The sequence below is a fragment of the Agelaius phoeniceus genome, chromosome 7 (assembly GCF_051311805.1).
Source record: "Agelaius phoeniceus isolate bAgePho1 chromosome 7, bAgePho1.hap1, whole genome shotgun sequence".
Lineage (NCBI taxonomy): Eukaryota > Metazoa > Chordata > Aves > Passeriformes > Icteridae > Agelaius > Agelaius phoeniceus.
In genome coordinates, this window is record NC_135271.1 from 32,329,196 (window position 1) to 32,345,661 (window position 16,466).

The window sequence follows — 16,466 nt, forward strand, 5'->3', positions numbered from 1 at the left end:
TTTAGAAAACACTGTTGTCTGGTACTGTATTGCTGTAAGCTGTCTCAGTAGTTTGGATGTGTCACCTCATAGCAAGTCTTATGTTCTTCTCTAAGTTTAATCATAATAATTAAAACATATTCAGGACCAGCCTTATAATTACATAGCTTTATTTTCCATGCCTCTGCTGCTGATAGTTTTATAGCCTCAAAAGTGTGATGCAAAATTTCTTAAGTTTTTCTTTCAATCATTGAATTTGCAGTTCAGGCATTACTTTCTTCAAAGTTTTGCCCAACAGAAAAATGCTTTCTTGTTATTTCAATATTTTATTCACAATCATCCTTTTTCTCCAAAGTAGGCTATTCCATGTGTAGCTACTGATTTACCAGCCAGTCATTTCATCTGCCCACAAGAGAAGTAAAAGTTGTGTAGGTGATCAACTTCACTTCTGATTGACGATTTTTAAACCTGAATCCTTTGTAACATTTCCTGGGGGATACCTCTCATTATGGTTATTCCAGCTTCCAAAAACACTGTCTTCTACCACTGAAAATTGAGGGGTGTTGAGGTAGACTAAGTCAGCAGAGGCTACTTCCATTCCAGCACAGAAGAGGGCTGTGCTGCAGTTCTGTGTGGAGGAATTCCATCTGTTACTCTGTTGTAGTATATTCAAATGTATTTTTGTGTGACATGAAAATGTGCCTTGGCAGAGGCACAGTGAGATGGCATCAGGGTGGGTGTGTTGAGGCAGAGGCAGGGCCCTGGTGAGGCAGGAGGAGGAGCCAATATCGTGGTTTGGCAGCCACTGTAGATGAGGGATGCGATAACTTCAGTGTGTGGGAATTGTATAAAATGTGGGGTAAGGAGTAAGGTGACTTCCACTCAGTGAATTTACTTCCACTTTAATCTTGACTTTCACCTTTTGGTTCTGCATCCCCTATTATTTATTCTGTGAAGATCTGTGAATTTTTAGACTCATAAAAAAAATTTAAAATTGTTTGGTTGGGTTGCTTTCTGTATTTTGAGTGTGCATAATAAATGATTAGTGAAGAATGCATAGAATCTGTGGATTAATATAATTTTCTCTTGAGGATTTGCATAACTTGAAAGTGCTTCATGCATAACTGCCTTTGCCATAGCCATGTTTTCCAAGGATCAGAAGAGATTTTCTTAAGAAGTCTTTAAAGTCGTTAAAGATAAATCTTTGAATTCCAGAGATCTTTTTATGAAGCAAGTGGCTTCATGACTTTGTTGTACAAAATAGGCTGTGTACATGTTTATTGCCATACAGTTGATTTTTTCAATTTCTATGCTAATTTTTCGTCTGGTATTCATAGTCAAAATTAGGGATTTTTATCTTTTTAATCACTTCTTCTTAAGGATGACACAATCTCCCATGAGGTAGGGTATTTTCATTCTAGCATCCTCTAATGGCTTTTTATCACTTTTGGCTGCCTCAGTTTATCAAACTGAGTCATGCCATCAGGAAGCAAATTCTACCTAAGCTGAATGGAAGGATTCCCAGATAGTGATTTTTTTAAGTCATTGTGATACAGTTATTTGACATTTGTGAAAAACCTTGAGAAATTCTCTCTATCTCAAAACCCTCATCAATCATTAAATTTTATAAATGCAACTTCTAGCAGCAATATACCTTTTGATAAAGAATATACATTAATTTGCTTCTTTGAAGAACCATTTTTTCTGATATGAATATATAAACCATGCATTTGAAAATAATTGATTAACCTAATTCATACATATGTCATGTAATTATGCATGTCTCAGTAATATAAAAAAAAGGATTTTTTTTAGCTTTAAAGGATTTAATCAGAGCAGGACTCCCCTACAAATGAATAGAATGATCCTTCTTCATCTTTGGGCTCTCTGCCAAGATTCATGAGTATGGCAAAAAAATCAGACTGAACAGTTTAAAATTAGATCTCACCTGTCTCTTCACAAATGCTAATAAAGTGGAAGAAATAACTCACTTGTATTCCAGGCTCAGTAAATGTAGCAAGATTTTGGGGGCTAAAACGGGGAGACTGGGTTGATTCTGCAGGATGCTTGCTGAACAGGGGTTAGGTTTTGGAAGCAGGCTGCCAGCATGCTCTGCAGCAGTTTGCAGGTGTAAGGACAGCAACCTTTCACAGTGTGTGCTCTCAGAAATACACTGATATTGTTAATGCCTTTAAAAGAATATTGAGAAATTCAACAAATTTCTGCTTCCTTAGAGGCTTCTGGAATGAATTACCACTACAAAGTCCAGAGGTATGAACTGGTAAAAAATGTCTTCTTCACTCCACAGACTCAGCCAAGTGTCTATGTACTGTAGTAACTAGTAACAAACCTGCTAGTGGTATTTCTTACATATGTAGGAACAGATACTGATAGGGGCTTTTGTGGGGTTTGTTCCAAGTGCAGAATAAACTAATTGAATAATGAACTTCAATAATTACCTAAAAAAAAAAAAAGCAGTAGTATTTGCAGTCACAATATTTTAGGGATTAAATGGGAGCAAATAAAGACCTGAATAGTACCTGTGAATTTATTGTTTCAAGGTGACTGGTAGACATGTGCTTATTGTGGGGGTTTTTTTGTTTGTTTTTTTTTTTTTTTTTAGGGCAAAATTGAAAGGCTGATTACATGTGCCATGCAAAGCAATGCTAGTGCATGGTAACTTGAGGAATAGCCAGGAATGGTAGCAAAAAGCTGCAGGCTGGTGGCTCCTGTAGTGGGTAATTGAGCAAAGTGTGAAGTTACTCACCAGTAAACAAAGCAGACAGACTTTACTTTGAGCCGTGTTTTACTGGTAATTAAAAACCTACATCATAAATCAGCTGCAGAGATGTACATGTATACCTGCCATGTGGGTTCAGAGAGCCTGAGACTTGTGTGTTATAAAAACAGGCTGGTTCCAGAAGGTTCAGCTATGGGGAGGGACGTGGGGGTGGCAGCAAGCAGTGCAACATCTGAAAAGCCAAGTGCCATCAACATTTGGTGACATAGTTACACCTAAGTGCATTTGTGTGAATCTGTGCCTGAACCCATCACACTCAGAGTACACAGACACGAGGGAGCAGGTCCACAGCAGCTCATTTCGGTCAGATTGATGTTATTTACCTGCCTCAGTGCAAAACAGATGGATACCTCTATAGAATGTTACCCTACTACTCCCATTTTTTCCATTATTTGCTTAATGAAAAAGATGGTGGTTACAAGGAAAAAAATTCAGGTTTGGTTTTTTTTTTACTTCAGCATAGAACTAAAGAAGTTCCTTCCGTGTCCCGACTTTGCCATCCAAAGAATTACTGGTAAGTACAACATTGAATGAAGCATTCCACTTTGTTCAGGTTTTCTTTTAAAAGGTTTTCATACTTTTCATTTTATTTCAGAGGTATTTTAAAGGGGAAGTTCAAAGAAGATGATTAGATATTACCTAAGCATTCTACGTACTGTCGGTTATACTATGCCTAGATTGCTCATAATTTCAGAAAACCCAAGACATGTTAAATGAACTAAAAATTATAGGGCTAAAATGCAAACAAGTTACTTTTAATTCACTTACTATGGCACTTAAACAGAGTACTGGTAAATAGCATTTCCTCTAATACGATTTTTATTATTTCTTGGCGTATCTTAAGAACCTTTTATTTCCTTAATTAGTGTTAATTCCAATTAAAAATTGAGGATACTACTTCATTCTGCTGATTGAAAATGAGATACACCTCCTGTTGTAGCTGTAGAACATGAAAGGTTCTAGGACTCTAGAAATCTCTCTAGGACTTCAGTGATTGTGAGCAGTTACCATCTGATGGTTGTTCAGCAGCCTGTGTGAAATGAATCAGTAAATTTTTGGAGCAGCATAAACAAGCCTGCAATGCTGTGCTGCCTATTCTCTACATAAATAGACAGGCCAATTCTCCAGAGATGCAGTCTGGCACCTCTCACAAGTTTGGAGTTTACTTACAATTCATTATTAATTGTTAAGTGCTTACAGCACACTCGATACTGTAAAAAGTACAAAGATACAGTCCCTGCCTGGAGGAGCTTACTTTAGAAGATAAGCAGAACCAACTCGTTCTTTTCCTACACAATAAATACAGTTTTCATTGTGTTTTGTTCAAATTCTCTTATACTCAGAGAATATGGGCTTCAAGGCAGGTTACACAACATTTCTTTACTGACTTTCCTATTACCCAGTTCAGAGTGAAAGGACTGTCAAAGCATTCCTGGCTGTATGCAGTGTGACAGGTTTCACTGTTCAGAACAATTGGTCCCAACTGCTCTTATTTCTTGTTTAAGGTTTCAAACCACTTTTGAAAGCTATCAAATTTCATGTTAATCTCCTCAGGAGGAGAAAGAATGAGTTTCTGGATGGGAAGACAAGCCAGAGCTGATGCATAGTGAATAGCATGAGAGGCATAATATTACTTGGAAGGATCTCTGACATGTCTGTGCCCCCTTTTCCATAAGGCAGAAAGCTTTATGATTTTCTTTGGGGGTGGGGAGAATAGGGAATTAATAGGTTAGGCAAATGTGGCATTCTCTTGAAGAAAAAAAAAATGCTACCCTGAATTTATAAGTAGAATGTGTATGATTTTATTTGTATGATTTCTTCTCAGGTGAGAATTAGTACATGGTGCATTTGGGTTTTTATGTCCATGGCTATACTTGTTCCAATCCCTTTCATTGCAGAATCTCAAGCACATTCACCATTTTTTGGAAAGATTCATAAATAGTAACAAAGTGTTAAATGTTAAGATTTGGGTGAATGAGCAAGAATTTGTAACTAAAAGTAAATTATAAAATGGAAGGAAAAATAGGCAATAGGAGGTGAATGACCTGAAACATGTAGAGAAAGAAAAAGATATAAAAATATTCTGAAAAAATACAGATAGAAAGGAAGTGTGATCAAATCGTGACAAAGCACCTCTGCACCAGTTTTTGGGTAATGTTCTGCTTCTACTAGTCTGGTCAGTGAATGAGTCAGTTGCTCTAATAGGACAGCAGATTATAATGAGAAAAAAGAAAATATGATTGGAAGCCATCACTCTGGGGGCTCCTATCTGGAGGGCAGTTGAGGAACCAGGTCACAACAAGTGAGCTGGAAGATTCCTGCCTCAGCTGCCCACAGATCCCACTGAAGCTGACCTGTGAGTTGCTGCCTGGAGCTTGTCAGGACTATGGAAGTGCTGGCTGCAAGAAAGGGAACTGCCTTCTGAGAGGGCTGGTAGGTGTGAAGAGCTGCTCAGCTTCTTCCTGATCAGTGTGTAGGAACTTAGAGATCTTGAGATAATATTTTTAGCAAAACTCCATGTATGCGGTTCTAAGTATTTCCCCTTCTGCTAAATCAAAACTGTCTAGTCATGATCCTCCCATTAAATTCACAAATGGAAGACATATGGATGCCAGGTTCAGAAAAAATTGGGTAAGCTCAGCTCAGAAGAATTAACACACAGCCACTCAACTCACTAAAATGTAACTTTTCACTTGAAAACACCAGATACTCCTCGCTGATATTACAGCCCTTTCTGTTACTTTCAGACCCTTTTACCAACATATTCAAGTCTATGTATCAATAATCGATTATAAAGAGTCTGAAAGCACCACCAGTATCAACATATACTTTGCAATAAGTGCAGTCCAAGGGGGATCTTGACAAATTTGCATCTGTTTTGAGGAATACAAAGCTCATCCAAGTGTAGCTTCTTTCAAAATATGTCTAATGGGGGATGATCAACAGATTGAACTCATAAGGTACATTAGAATAGGCCACAGAATTAAATAAGAGGTCTAGGGTCAATATTTCAGACACTCTTCAGCAAATTTAAGCAAAACTAGCTTAGATACTGAATACTCAAGACAACTTCAATATAATTATCAAAACATAGATAATTGAAAGTATTCTCCATGTTTAAAGCTCTTGACTGTGTAGTCAGTTCTAAAATTAAGCATCCTGGATACCATCTGAGCAACATAAATTGTAAGTGAGGGGAAAGAATCTTACTTTAGTTGTAACCATTTAGACAGAGTACTGAAAGGCAATCAACATCTACAGAGTGCTGGGAAAAGAGTTTTGAATTCTCTAAAAGGTGGTAATTTGCAAAATGATGAGATTATAGGCTTTGTTCTAACACACAAGTTTTTGGTTTTTTTTAATTCCAAGTAATTTTTATATCAAAATGGTTGGAGGAAACAACTTCAGGCATGGTGATCCACCAGCCCAGCTACTTTATATTTGCTCATTCAGATTTTTCAGTAACAGGCTAAGATCTTCTGAAATTTACTTTGCTTTGCTTTTCAAGCGACTGGAATATATAATGTGTCAATCTTTTTGAAAACAGAAATGTAGATGCTAGGCATAATTGAAAGATGAAGAGGTTCTTATGGTAAACATAGCAAGCATATGTGCTTTCTTCTCGAGACCCTCCTAAGCATAAGCTCACATATAACAACTATAAAAAATTTTTTATAAAATTTTTTATAACAACTATAAAAAAAAATCTGTGTTTCTGATCAGTCCTTATGTCTCATGATGAAAAGAGTTCCCACTGGCAGCATATTTCTTATTCTGTGTTATCTGGATTTGGCTCAGACAGGATTTTATCTCCAAATCATTTGGGTACAGGCAAGGAAACACCAAGAGACGAGGTCATAGAAAGAGAAATATTTCCTAAAGTTCCTATACTGCAGCATCTGCAGGAAAATCAGACTTTGTAACCAAGAACTGCAATATGTAAGTGTAGAGCAGCAGAGAATAGCAGAGAAATAGAATAGCAGAGGGTAGCAGAGAAATACCTATCTACATGTGTGTACCTGTCAGATGAAAAAAAAGGTTTTGCAAAAGTTTATTATTTGATAATTCCCTGTTAAACTGACTAATTTGGAATGTCTACTCCCAAGAATAGTAGGTTCCCAGCTAAACTGGTTGAAAGAATTGGTAACGTAAGCAGGAAAGCATTCCCCCATCACTTTCATTACTGAAAATCATCGTGCTCTTTTCTGAAAAATTGTAGGAAAAAATAATATGAAAGATTATGCTTGTAATTGTTTCAGACTTCAGCCTGCAGATGCAGTCCAGGAAGCTAAATGCAGCAGTAACAGTAGGCAGCTTCCCAGAGGTGCACACTGGGAATACCTCAGGAAGCAGTAAAACCTCCAAGACAGATGAAAAGTGAGACAAGCCCCTACAAAAACCCCATACATAGTTTTATACAATGTTTTGAATTATTTATTATTATAAAAGAAATTGAAAAAATGCAATCCCACCAAAAAAAAAACCCAAAAAGCAATCTTTAAATTAAAAACTCAGGTATTTTAATTTACCAAAACAAGTACAATTTTAAGGCTGAAAAGTTAACACTTTTTACTATATGACATATTGCATTTTATTCAGCTAACTATTCTGGTTCTCAAATTAAGATTTATTTGGGAGAATATATTTTTTTGCTACTGGTGTTCCTACTGGCCCTGATAACTTTTTAGACTAAAGGTATTATCATCCTTCTAAGGATTATTATTTTGTTTTCTTTCAAAAATTTAATAATTTGTTCTGCACTTTGCTTGCAGGATTTCAGTTGAAAATTATCTAAAACAACTTTGGTAATTATTTTTCTAGTGATTATTATAAGATTTAAGGTCCTATGGGAGAATGTCAAATTATATGTCTATAATTACTTTGACTCCCTCCAGTTTTTGTTCAATAAAAAATTAAGATCAATAGTTCTTGGCACACAATAGCCATGCAGAGCTCTTTGTCTCCGCAGGCAAGAAACTCCAGTCTATATAAATGATGAATTCTCTTCCCCACAAAAGCTTGCATTAAGTTGTCTGCTGTTTGCCATTCATCCATTGTGTGAATCCTCTATCTCTAAAGTAATATATTTCTATCAGATAGACTGCAAAGATATTTGGAAATAGCAGAAAGCTATTCTTGGGAACATGCTGAAGGAATATTGGAAATGTTCCATGAGCTCAATACATCCTAATGGCTACTCCTAGCCAAGGGAGCTGTGACTGTGTGTCTTCAGGCCCCTGTTGAGTGTGCAGCATGCAAAGCACACCAGATCAGCACCTGAATTCAGGTAAACATTACTGAAGCATTTGAAATCATTACAGGAACTGTGCTTTGTAGTGTGATGCCATCGATGTGAGAACGCCTTGTATACTGTTCTGGGTAGCTTCAGTGTGGATTTGGGCATTTTTGTGGTACACCCTGGTTGTGTGTTGGACTTGGGGAAATCAGCTTGCTGCTCTTTTGCACCTGCTGGGGTCCAGCAAAACCCACTACGTTTATAATTCGGTTTCAGTGCCAAATTTCACCACTTATTGCTTATGTTGGCAATGTCCAAAACATTTAATTACCATGTGCTTGTAATATATCCAAAACAATCATTTGCATATTTTTTTCTTAGATCAGAAAAGAACTCTTCTCTACAAAAAATATTTTCAATGAAAATTCTAAAATTTAAAGCATTAGCAAAATAGCAACACAAGTATAACCAGGAGAGTAGAAAATCATTTCGTTCTGAATTATCAAGAGTCACATCTTAGCCACATGATGACTTGCACGGGCCTGCTGCTGGTACTTGTTTCCTGCTCTAAATCTCAGTTAAAATTACAGAAAATACTTTCCTACCATTCCCATCTTAAAGAGCCACTACATTTCTCTGAAGCCAGTTGTATCATTCCTGAGGGGGTGGCATGCAGTGAGCACAGGCAGGGATGTGATCCCCAAGAGGTTATCAATGGAGGTATGTGCTCAAGTTAGAGTCAAAAAGGGTTTGAGAGCCACAAAGCATTTTGTGAGGATATTCAGTGTGGTCCAAAGGCAAACAGGAGAACATACATTCAGCTTTCTTGGCACTAACAGTAGTGCTTATGACTCTTAGGGATAGATTGCATCTTACTGAAATAGCAGAAGAAAGATAAGCAAAACATCATTAGGATAGATGAGAAGAAAAGGAGTGAAGCAATACATTATTTTTAATATTCTGAATGCTGTCTGTTGACATACCAGGCATAGACTCCATTTTATTACTCTGTATCAAAAGTTGAAATAAATGAGATGAATCAGTGAAGACTTAATGAACAACAGTCATATTCCCTTATTGTTAGCACAACTAACAGCAAGTTTCTAAAAATATGACATTAGGAATAGTGGAGAACTTCCAATCTAACTCCAAATTTATAAACACTAGAAATGACATTTTGAAGAACTATTGATTAGTTACATGAATGTCAGTTCCAAGTAAAATACTGAAGATATTTGGATTTGAACCACAACAAAATAGAGGCTGAAGTGCTAATTATGGTAATGAGCACAAAGATAAATCTTGTCAAATTACTCTCTTTTTTGAAAAGATCATTAATCTATTTATAAAGGCAAGTGTAGAAGCATAGTTTCTTTTTTTTTATGTTACTAAATATCGTACATTTTAAACACTTTGGGTGCAAGTGATCAAATTAGGTGGGCTACAGGCTGGGCTGATGGATCTAAAAATATCACTAATGAGGAGATGTATCTGAGTGGTATTGTTTCTGGGAAGGACCCTCTAGAAATAGATCCTTTATTTGGTGTAGTTAATATTTTTGTCATTTATGCACACTATGCTGTAAAGTTTTCTGATAGTAAAGTTTACAGATGACATGGAAGAAGGAACAAAGTTAATAAGGTTGGTATTTCAAGGCAAGCTGCATGGTCTGGTTTAAATACTGGAGTTGAAAACATCAAATTTGAAGGTAGTCAAATGCAAGGTACAAGAATTAGGACTTCAAAGTTTATGGCCTGGGCAAGAAGGCCTTTAATTCAGATTCAGAGTAAATCAAATTTAAATTCTTCACTCCCATCATACAATTTGTTAACTTAGCAATTTCTCTTCATCTTTAAAGAAGTTTTTTCTTATGATGAATAGGAACAGTTCTGATTTAAGATTAGTATTATAATCAAATTATCTCATTTAGATGTCATGAAACAACTTCTGCAAGATGCATAGTTTAGTCTATATTCTGCTTATTTTTTTTTCTCTGAATTGTTTTGAGGAAGTTTAAATTAGCACTGGGAATGAGATAGTTACCAGAATATACCTGTAGTCTGAAGGACTAGTGAGCCAGCTGCATCTTTCTCATGAACTCAGCTTTAAAGGGGTTGTTGAGCTTAGGGCTGCAGTTCATATCAGCAAGAAAGGAAGGGGAAAGCCCTTGAAACCTTTCTTCTGCAGCACAGGACATATTGATACATTTCATCTAGCAATCACCATAGAAGCACTTGCTGTGACTTTTTGTCTTCCTTCTATGACCTTTGTCACCCAATCACTTAATTTCATTCTGATTCCAGTCAAAATAAATAAATGATGGTTTCATTAGAAGGGTAACTGAGCTAAATCCAGTGGAATAAGGCTGAGACTAGACATTCTAGCCCATGAGGCCTGAAATTTTATGAAGTACTGTTGGTTTTATATTCCTTTTTTTTTCCTAAAATAACTGCATTATCTGAATGTGGCTGCAGTTGAGTAAACTTAACATGAATTAGCATTCCTTTCTATATTGGTGTTGAAAATGCTCAAGAACAGCTCTTGGCGGTGGCAGATTTTATCATACTGCTCCAGTTCTAGACTGACATGGCTATTCCAGCAGACTCAGAGTAACAGAGAGAGCAGGGCACAGGTTGTAGAAATAAAATATCAATATAGCCTCATAACCAAAATCAGGCTAATCCTGCTAAAGCTCAAGCATCCTCACAGAAGTGCTATGTTTAAAAGGGAAAACTAAAAAATTACTCATCCTGTTCTCTTAATCTTAAAGGAGGAGGTTATGAAAGTTCAGTGGAAAACTCAATGTTTTCAGGAAGCTGTGAATCAAAACAGAAATCCTGGAGGAAGATCTGGGAGCTGAAGTTATGGGCAGATTGTCCTATAAATGTTTCTGTTCTGGTTTCTATTCTAATGGCACTTGGAGCCAGTTTATTGGTGAACACAGTGGTGCTGGGTTAATGGTTGGATGCAATGTTAGGAGTCTTTTCCAGCCTAAATTATTCTGTAATTTTGTTTGAATTCCACAGAAATTCTGATATGTGTTGTGAGAGAGAGCTCAATCTCCTTCCCAGAGGACTCTTTTAGACCTGGAGCTTTCAGAAGGTTTCAGCCAGTTGTTCTCAGGTGAAAAAATAGAGAGATTTGCATTGCTTGATTTCCTTTGCAGGTCCACATTTGGAAACGAGACCAAACTCTGCATTTTGCAAGGCAATGATTCAAAGCTGACATAAATTGAGATGCTGGTTCTGGGAGGACAATAGTCTCTGTCAGGACTGTGATAGGCATCCCAATAGTGCATTGTAAGCAACTGAAGGAGGAGAGTGGAAACTTGTCTTTCTCAAGGTCACATTGCCACAGCTTCCAATAAAAGTTAAAAACTGTTAAAGTAAATTTGATCAAGGAAAGAATTTTGCTTCACTAAAGTACATTAAACAAATTGCTGAATTCAGAATTCTGAATTCAGAAATTGCTGAATTCAGCTGAGATGACCTGTTAAAAATAGGAACAAAAAAGTATTTTCCTTTATTGACTTCTAAGGACTTAGTGATTTGAGAACATACAGCTGAATTTTGAAGAACTCCCGACTAGGAATGATTGAGAAACGGAGAATTCCTTCAGTAGATTTCTCTCAGATATCATTGCTTTACAGTGTGGAATCAGTTTAAAATAGATTAGCATAAAGATCTAATATCATGTAATGATGAGGCATTGTAGGCATTGCTTTTGTCTGTTTATGGCTGGTTTTGTTTGTTTTTTTGATTTACTTGGCCTGAAATCAAGCCAGAGTGGCTTACAAGGACATTTAGTTTACTTTCTCACATAAGGGAAGGAAAAAAGAGACAGCTGCATCAAAGAGATGAGCAGGATAAGCAAAAATAACAGACTTTCATGTCACTTTTTCCTGCAAACGTGAAAATGCTATTCTTGGTTTTGCAATTATTGTGTTGTTTTTATTTCAGAGTTTACTTAAATGAAAAATCAATTAATGGTAGCCAAATAGTACTTATTCTGACAGATAAAACAAATGTTTTAAAACAAGGCATTCTAGAAGTTACTGAATTTTCTTTAGATGGGATAGTATTCATATCTTTTTAACACTTTTGGGCAGCGCTGCTAAGCTCAGCATTAGGCAAAGGATCACTTAAGTGTGAAATGTGTATGCAACCCTAAGGTGCTGGCAAGGATGTATCTTGCTTTGTAAATAATAAAACACTGGTTATCAATCAGCAAAGGACTGGTACCTCAGAACCTGGGATTTGCAGATTATCCCTGACAGCCCCTGAATCCTCCTGCTCTACAAGGGACTACCCTCAACACACAGAGATTTGGGACATCTGGTGCATTGGACCACTGTGTCATGCAGCACTGAATGAAGGTTGATGTGTTTAGTACAATGGTATTATCCTAAAAAACTTGTCTCCTTCTTACTGAGCTTTATCTTTAGGCTGGAGAAGGAGAAATGAAGACAGAAGCAAATCCTGACCTAGATGCCTGAGCACCATCTGTATTCACTCTACCTAGTTTGAAGGCTGAACAGTCTTTTGCCTATGAGAGCTTTTAGTGTGCAAGTTCCAAATCTGGATGTGGAATACATAACCTGAAGAGCTTTGATTACTGCACAGTAAGTCCTCTGTGGAAAATACCTGCAGACACTAGAGACTTGAAAAGTTACCTGAGACACAGACTTAATATTTACCTAATTGTGAGCTCTTATATTGTAAACTATGCCCAAGTGACTAGGAACATCTTGGGAAGAAAAGCAGGAAACCAAAAGGGAATCTGTATTATTTCCTGGAAGCACCCAAATGATGGAAATAAGAGGAAGCAAGAATATAGGAGCTGGAACAATTTCTTTGGTGGCAACCAAAGAGATCCATTGAAAACATTTAACAGCTCACCCACCCTTTTGTTACCCTGCAGTTATTAAGCATATTTCTAAAATTTGTGGTAAAGTAAAATACAAGAAGTATCACTTTTCTATAAAGAACTATATCTGAATTACTTTTCTTCCCAAAAATATAGACATTTCAAAGACTTGAAAAGACATTAAAAATTAATGAAAGTAATATAGTTTGTTTGACTGGTCTGGGCCATGTCAATTAAAGACAGAAATAAGGTACTTGGATCCAGAATGAAACTGAAGTGATGAATTTATGCCTTTTAGCCAAAAGTGAGTACTGATTGCATCTTCATGTGTTGCTAGAGGGGATAACCAGTCTTGCAAACATGTTCGCTGTAGTAGGTCCTTCAGGACTTTGTGTTAGCCAGTTCTGCATCTGTGTTAAATCAATATCACAAATGGTGCATGCTGGGGGCTATTTAGGAGGGGTTTGGGGAAAAAAAAAAAAGGAGAAAAAAAAAAGGCACCTTATTGCTTTTAGTGCTAATGGTATGTTTATTATGCTGAACCATAAATCTGTTTTGACTGATACTGTTCTTAGGCATCAATAACTCATGGCTTGGAGTTCAAGATACTACCACTACAATATCTAGAAATGTTCTGATGAATGACTGACAACTTAACTCCAAAACTAAGTGTGGTTCTTTTTTTTGCTCTTAGGCTCATAAAACTTATTTTGGGGAGATGCTAAAAATAATTAAAATGTAAATTCAACATCCTGGAATCAGTGACACAAGAAAATCCAACAGAAAATCCTGCCAGTACTAATTATTTTCAGTTGATAAAGATCATTCATTTAGTCAAAATAAATAGGCATATTTATTGAATAGTTAATTAACTGCTTTTTCATTTTTCAACTTTTTTCTTTCCTCTTATTTTTGCCATTCTCTTTTAGTATTAATATGCAAAACAGCAGATGGTTTTTTATGAGATAAGTACAAAAATAGTCACTTGGGAAATCAGTTTATTGGCACTCTCAGAGGTATAATAGGCAACCCTATAAATCTCACAAAGAATCTTGAAAAGGAATTTAAAAGACCATCATAGCTAGTTTTATTGTAGAGGAAGAGATGTCAAAGAGAAATGAAAGAACAGTCCATGAATATTCAGATTACTGTGACCTTGACCTATTTAATGTTCATAGTTTAATTGTAGAAGGTTTTTATGCTTAATTGGATTATAATTTTTTAGTTATTTTCTGGAGTAATGTATATTGTTAAATATCAGAAACTGCATGTGAGCACAAAATTGCAAAATTAGTGATACCCATCTGAGGAGTATCCACTGAATTCAAGTTCAGTGTTCACCTTTCATGACTGGAATACTTCATCATTTGGGGAAAATCAGGGACCTTCTTGTATATATGTAGGGCACTAAATATTGTCAAATGCTAAGGAAAGGAGGCTTGAAAACATTGACACAACATCTAAATTGTACAATTTGTTTGGAAATATGAACTACTTTTTAAAATGCTGTTTCATTCAGCTGCAAGGTTGGTAAGTTATCATTTAAGGACAAAAGGGTATTTAGAGATGTTCTGCCTATTTGAATATTGGCATTAGTCAGATAGGTGGAAGTTCAGTCAACTAAAAGAGAAAATCATTCCTCTTTGACTAGTCCTCCAGTGGTCTTCATTGTGATATGATTGAGTCAAATAACAAAAAAAAATATGCAGAGGAAATTGAGGTCTTGAGCTGCTAGGTAATATTTGAAGAAAGAAATCAAAAGTTTTTAACACCTGTTTCAAAAAGGAGGTATGTGTTATGCATTTATAGGTTTTGCTTACAGAATTAGCACATGCAGAGAAATGGCCAAAGTCTTCAGAGAGACTTGGGTACAGGACTCCTGTAAGGAATCCCCTTCCTCCTCCATTTGTAGGACTATGTGTTATCAGGTCTAAATGCAGGAGTTTATTTTTTGAAGACTTTGAGCCATTGTTTACACATTTCAGCATGACTCACTTGTGCAGGTTGTTCAGGAACACAAGTGATAAATTATTTTGAGAAAAGAAAGAAAGGTCACAGAGGACAGAAAAAATGCCAAAAACCTTCACCACAAGATATTGTAGTTGTCTCTCCAGTCACTGATACCAGAGCATTTTAGTGTTTCACCAGATCCCAAATGGAATCTATATTAGTATGAGCAAACCTCAAGTAATGATTTATTTATGCGCAAGGCATCTTAAGAGCAAGGTGTCTAAAAAAACATTGTCCTGTTTACTCAAGGTTGTTGGCAGGAGTAAGGTCTATGAGATACTGCTTCCTTCATTTCAGCATGGAATAGAAAGGACCTTGTGGAAATAAACTCAGCAAGTAAGGGCAATTTAGTGACAAGCATTGCAAACCTCTATTGCCATATTTTCCATAAAAGAACAGTTCCAGAATTTGTTTCATGGGCTTACAGTCTTCTGTAATAATGACTAGCATTATCTTCCTAATGTGTGTAGCAAGAGTTTAGGTAGTTTTTAACTCCTCACATTAAGCCCCCAAACATTCATATTTTCATCTCCATCCTCATGAGGGGTTGTCTAGTCCATTCTTCTTTTCCAATCAGCAGATTTTTCTGCAGTAATTTTTCAAAAGACTACAGTTTTTAAAAGGGTTTTTTCCCAAATTGCATTTACTTTATTTACTTTGACCATCTATCTGCTGAGGCATCAGAATAATTAATATGCTGGTTGAGTATTATATAAACTTAACTTATTTTCTTACCACTGTCAAGCATTAGCCATTAATACATTAATAGAGCATGCAGCTGGCTCAGAAAGAGTCTTTTGCTGAAAGTTCTACATGTCAGCAATTTCTGTATCAATTTGTGTTTAGATAGTCTTGACTTGCCAGCAGATTTGACCCAAGGAAAAATTGCTTATAGGAGTTACTGTAAACTGAAAAGTATTGTGGCTCAATGGAAGAGCAATTTGGCTACTACCTGAGAGAAGGAACAGTATTTATACTCCAGACAGAAGCTATGGCTTTCAGGTCTATGTTGAATGACAAAACTTAATGTTTGCAAACTATTACACTGGATTTACTTATCCTCATGAGAACAGACTGTGATGAGGTTGTTCTCTGGTTGGATACACAGTTGTATGAAATATCATAGAAAATAAGACTGGAAAACTTTGAAGGAATATCTGATTCATCGTTTAGCCTAAAGATGGAATCAGCTGTCTCAGACAAGTTTGCCTGAACTGCAACATCAAGCAAACTGTATATTGCCTTTGCAATGCTGCCAGCCAAATTTGCATTCTGTTCATTTACGTAGCCTTTTCAACTCAATTTCTGTGGATTGGGTTGGGTAACCTGTATTTTACCAATGAACTTTCTTTATTTTCCTACCTGATGCAGTCAACATTTGGTTATCTCTAGTTGGACTGTCCTGTCCAGTGCCATGGCTGTGGAGGCACCTGAGCTTTCTTTAGGTGAGTACTTTGTCTGCTTTGCTGTTTGGAGTGACCAACAGAATTGCTGGTTTTGCACCTTAATTGAACTCTTTGTGTATTTTTCCAAAGCCTAATACAGGTCATGATATTTTCAACTCTTGATTAACCC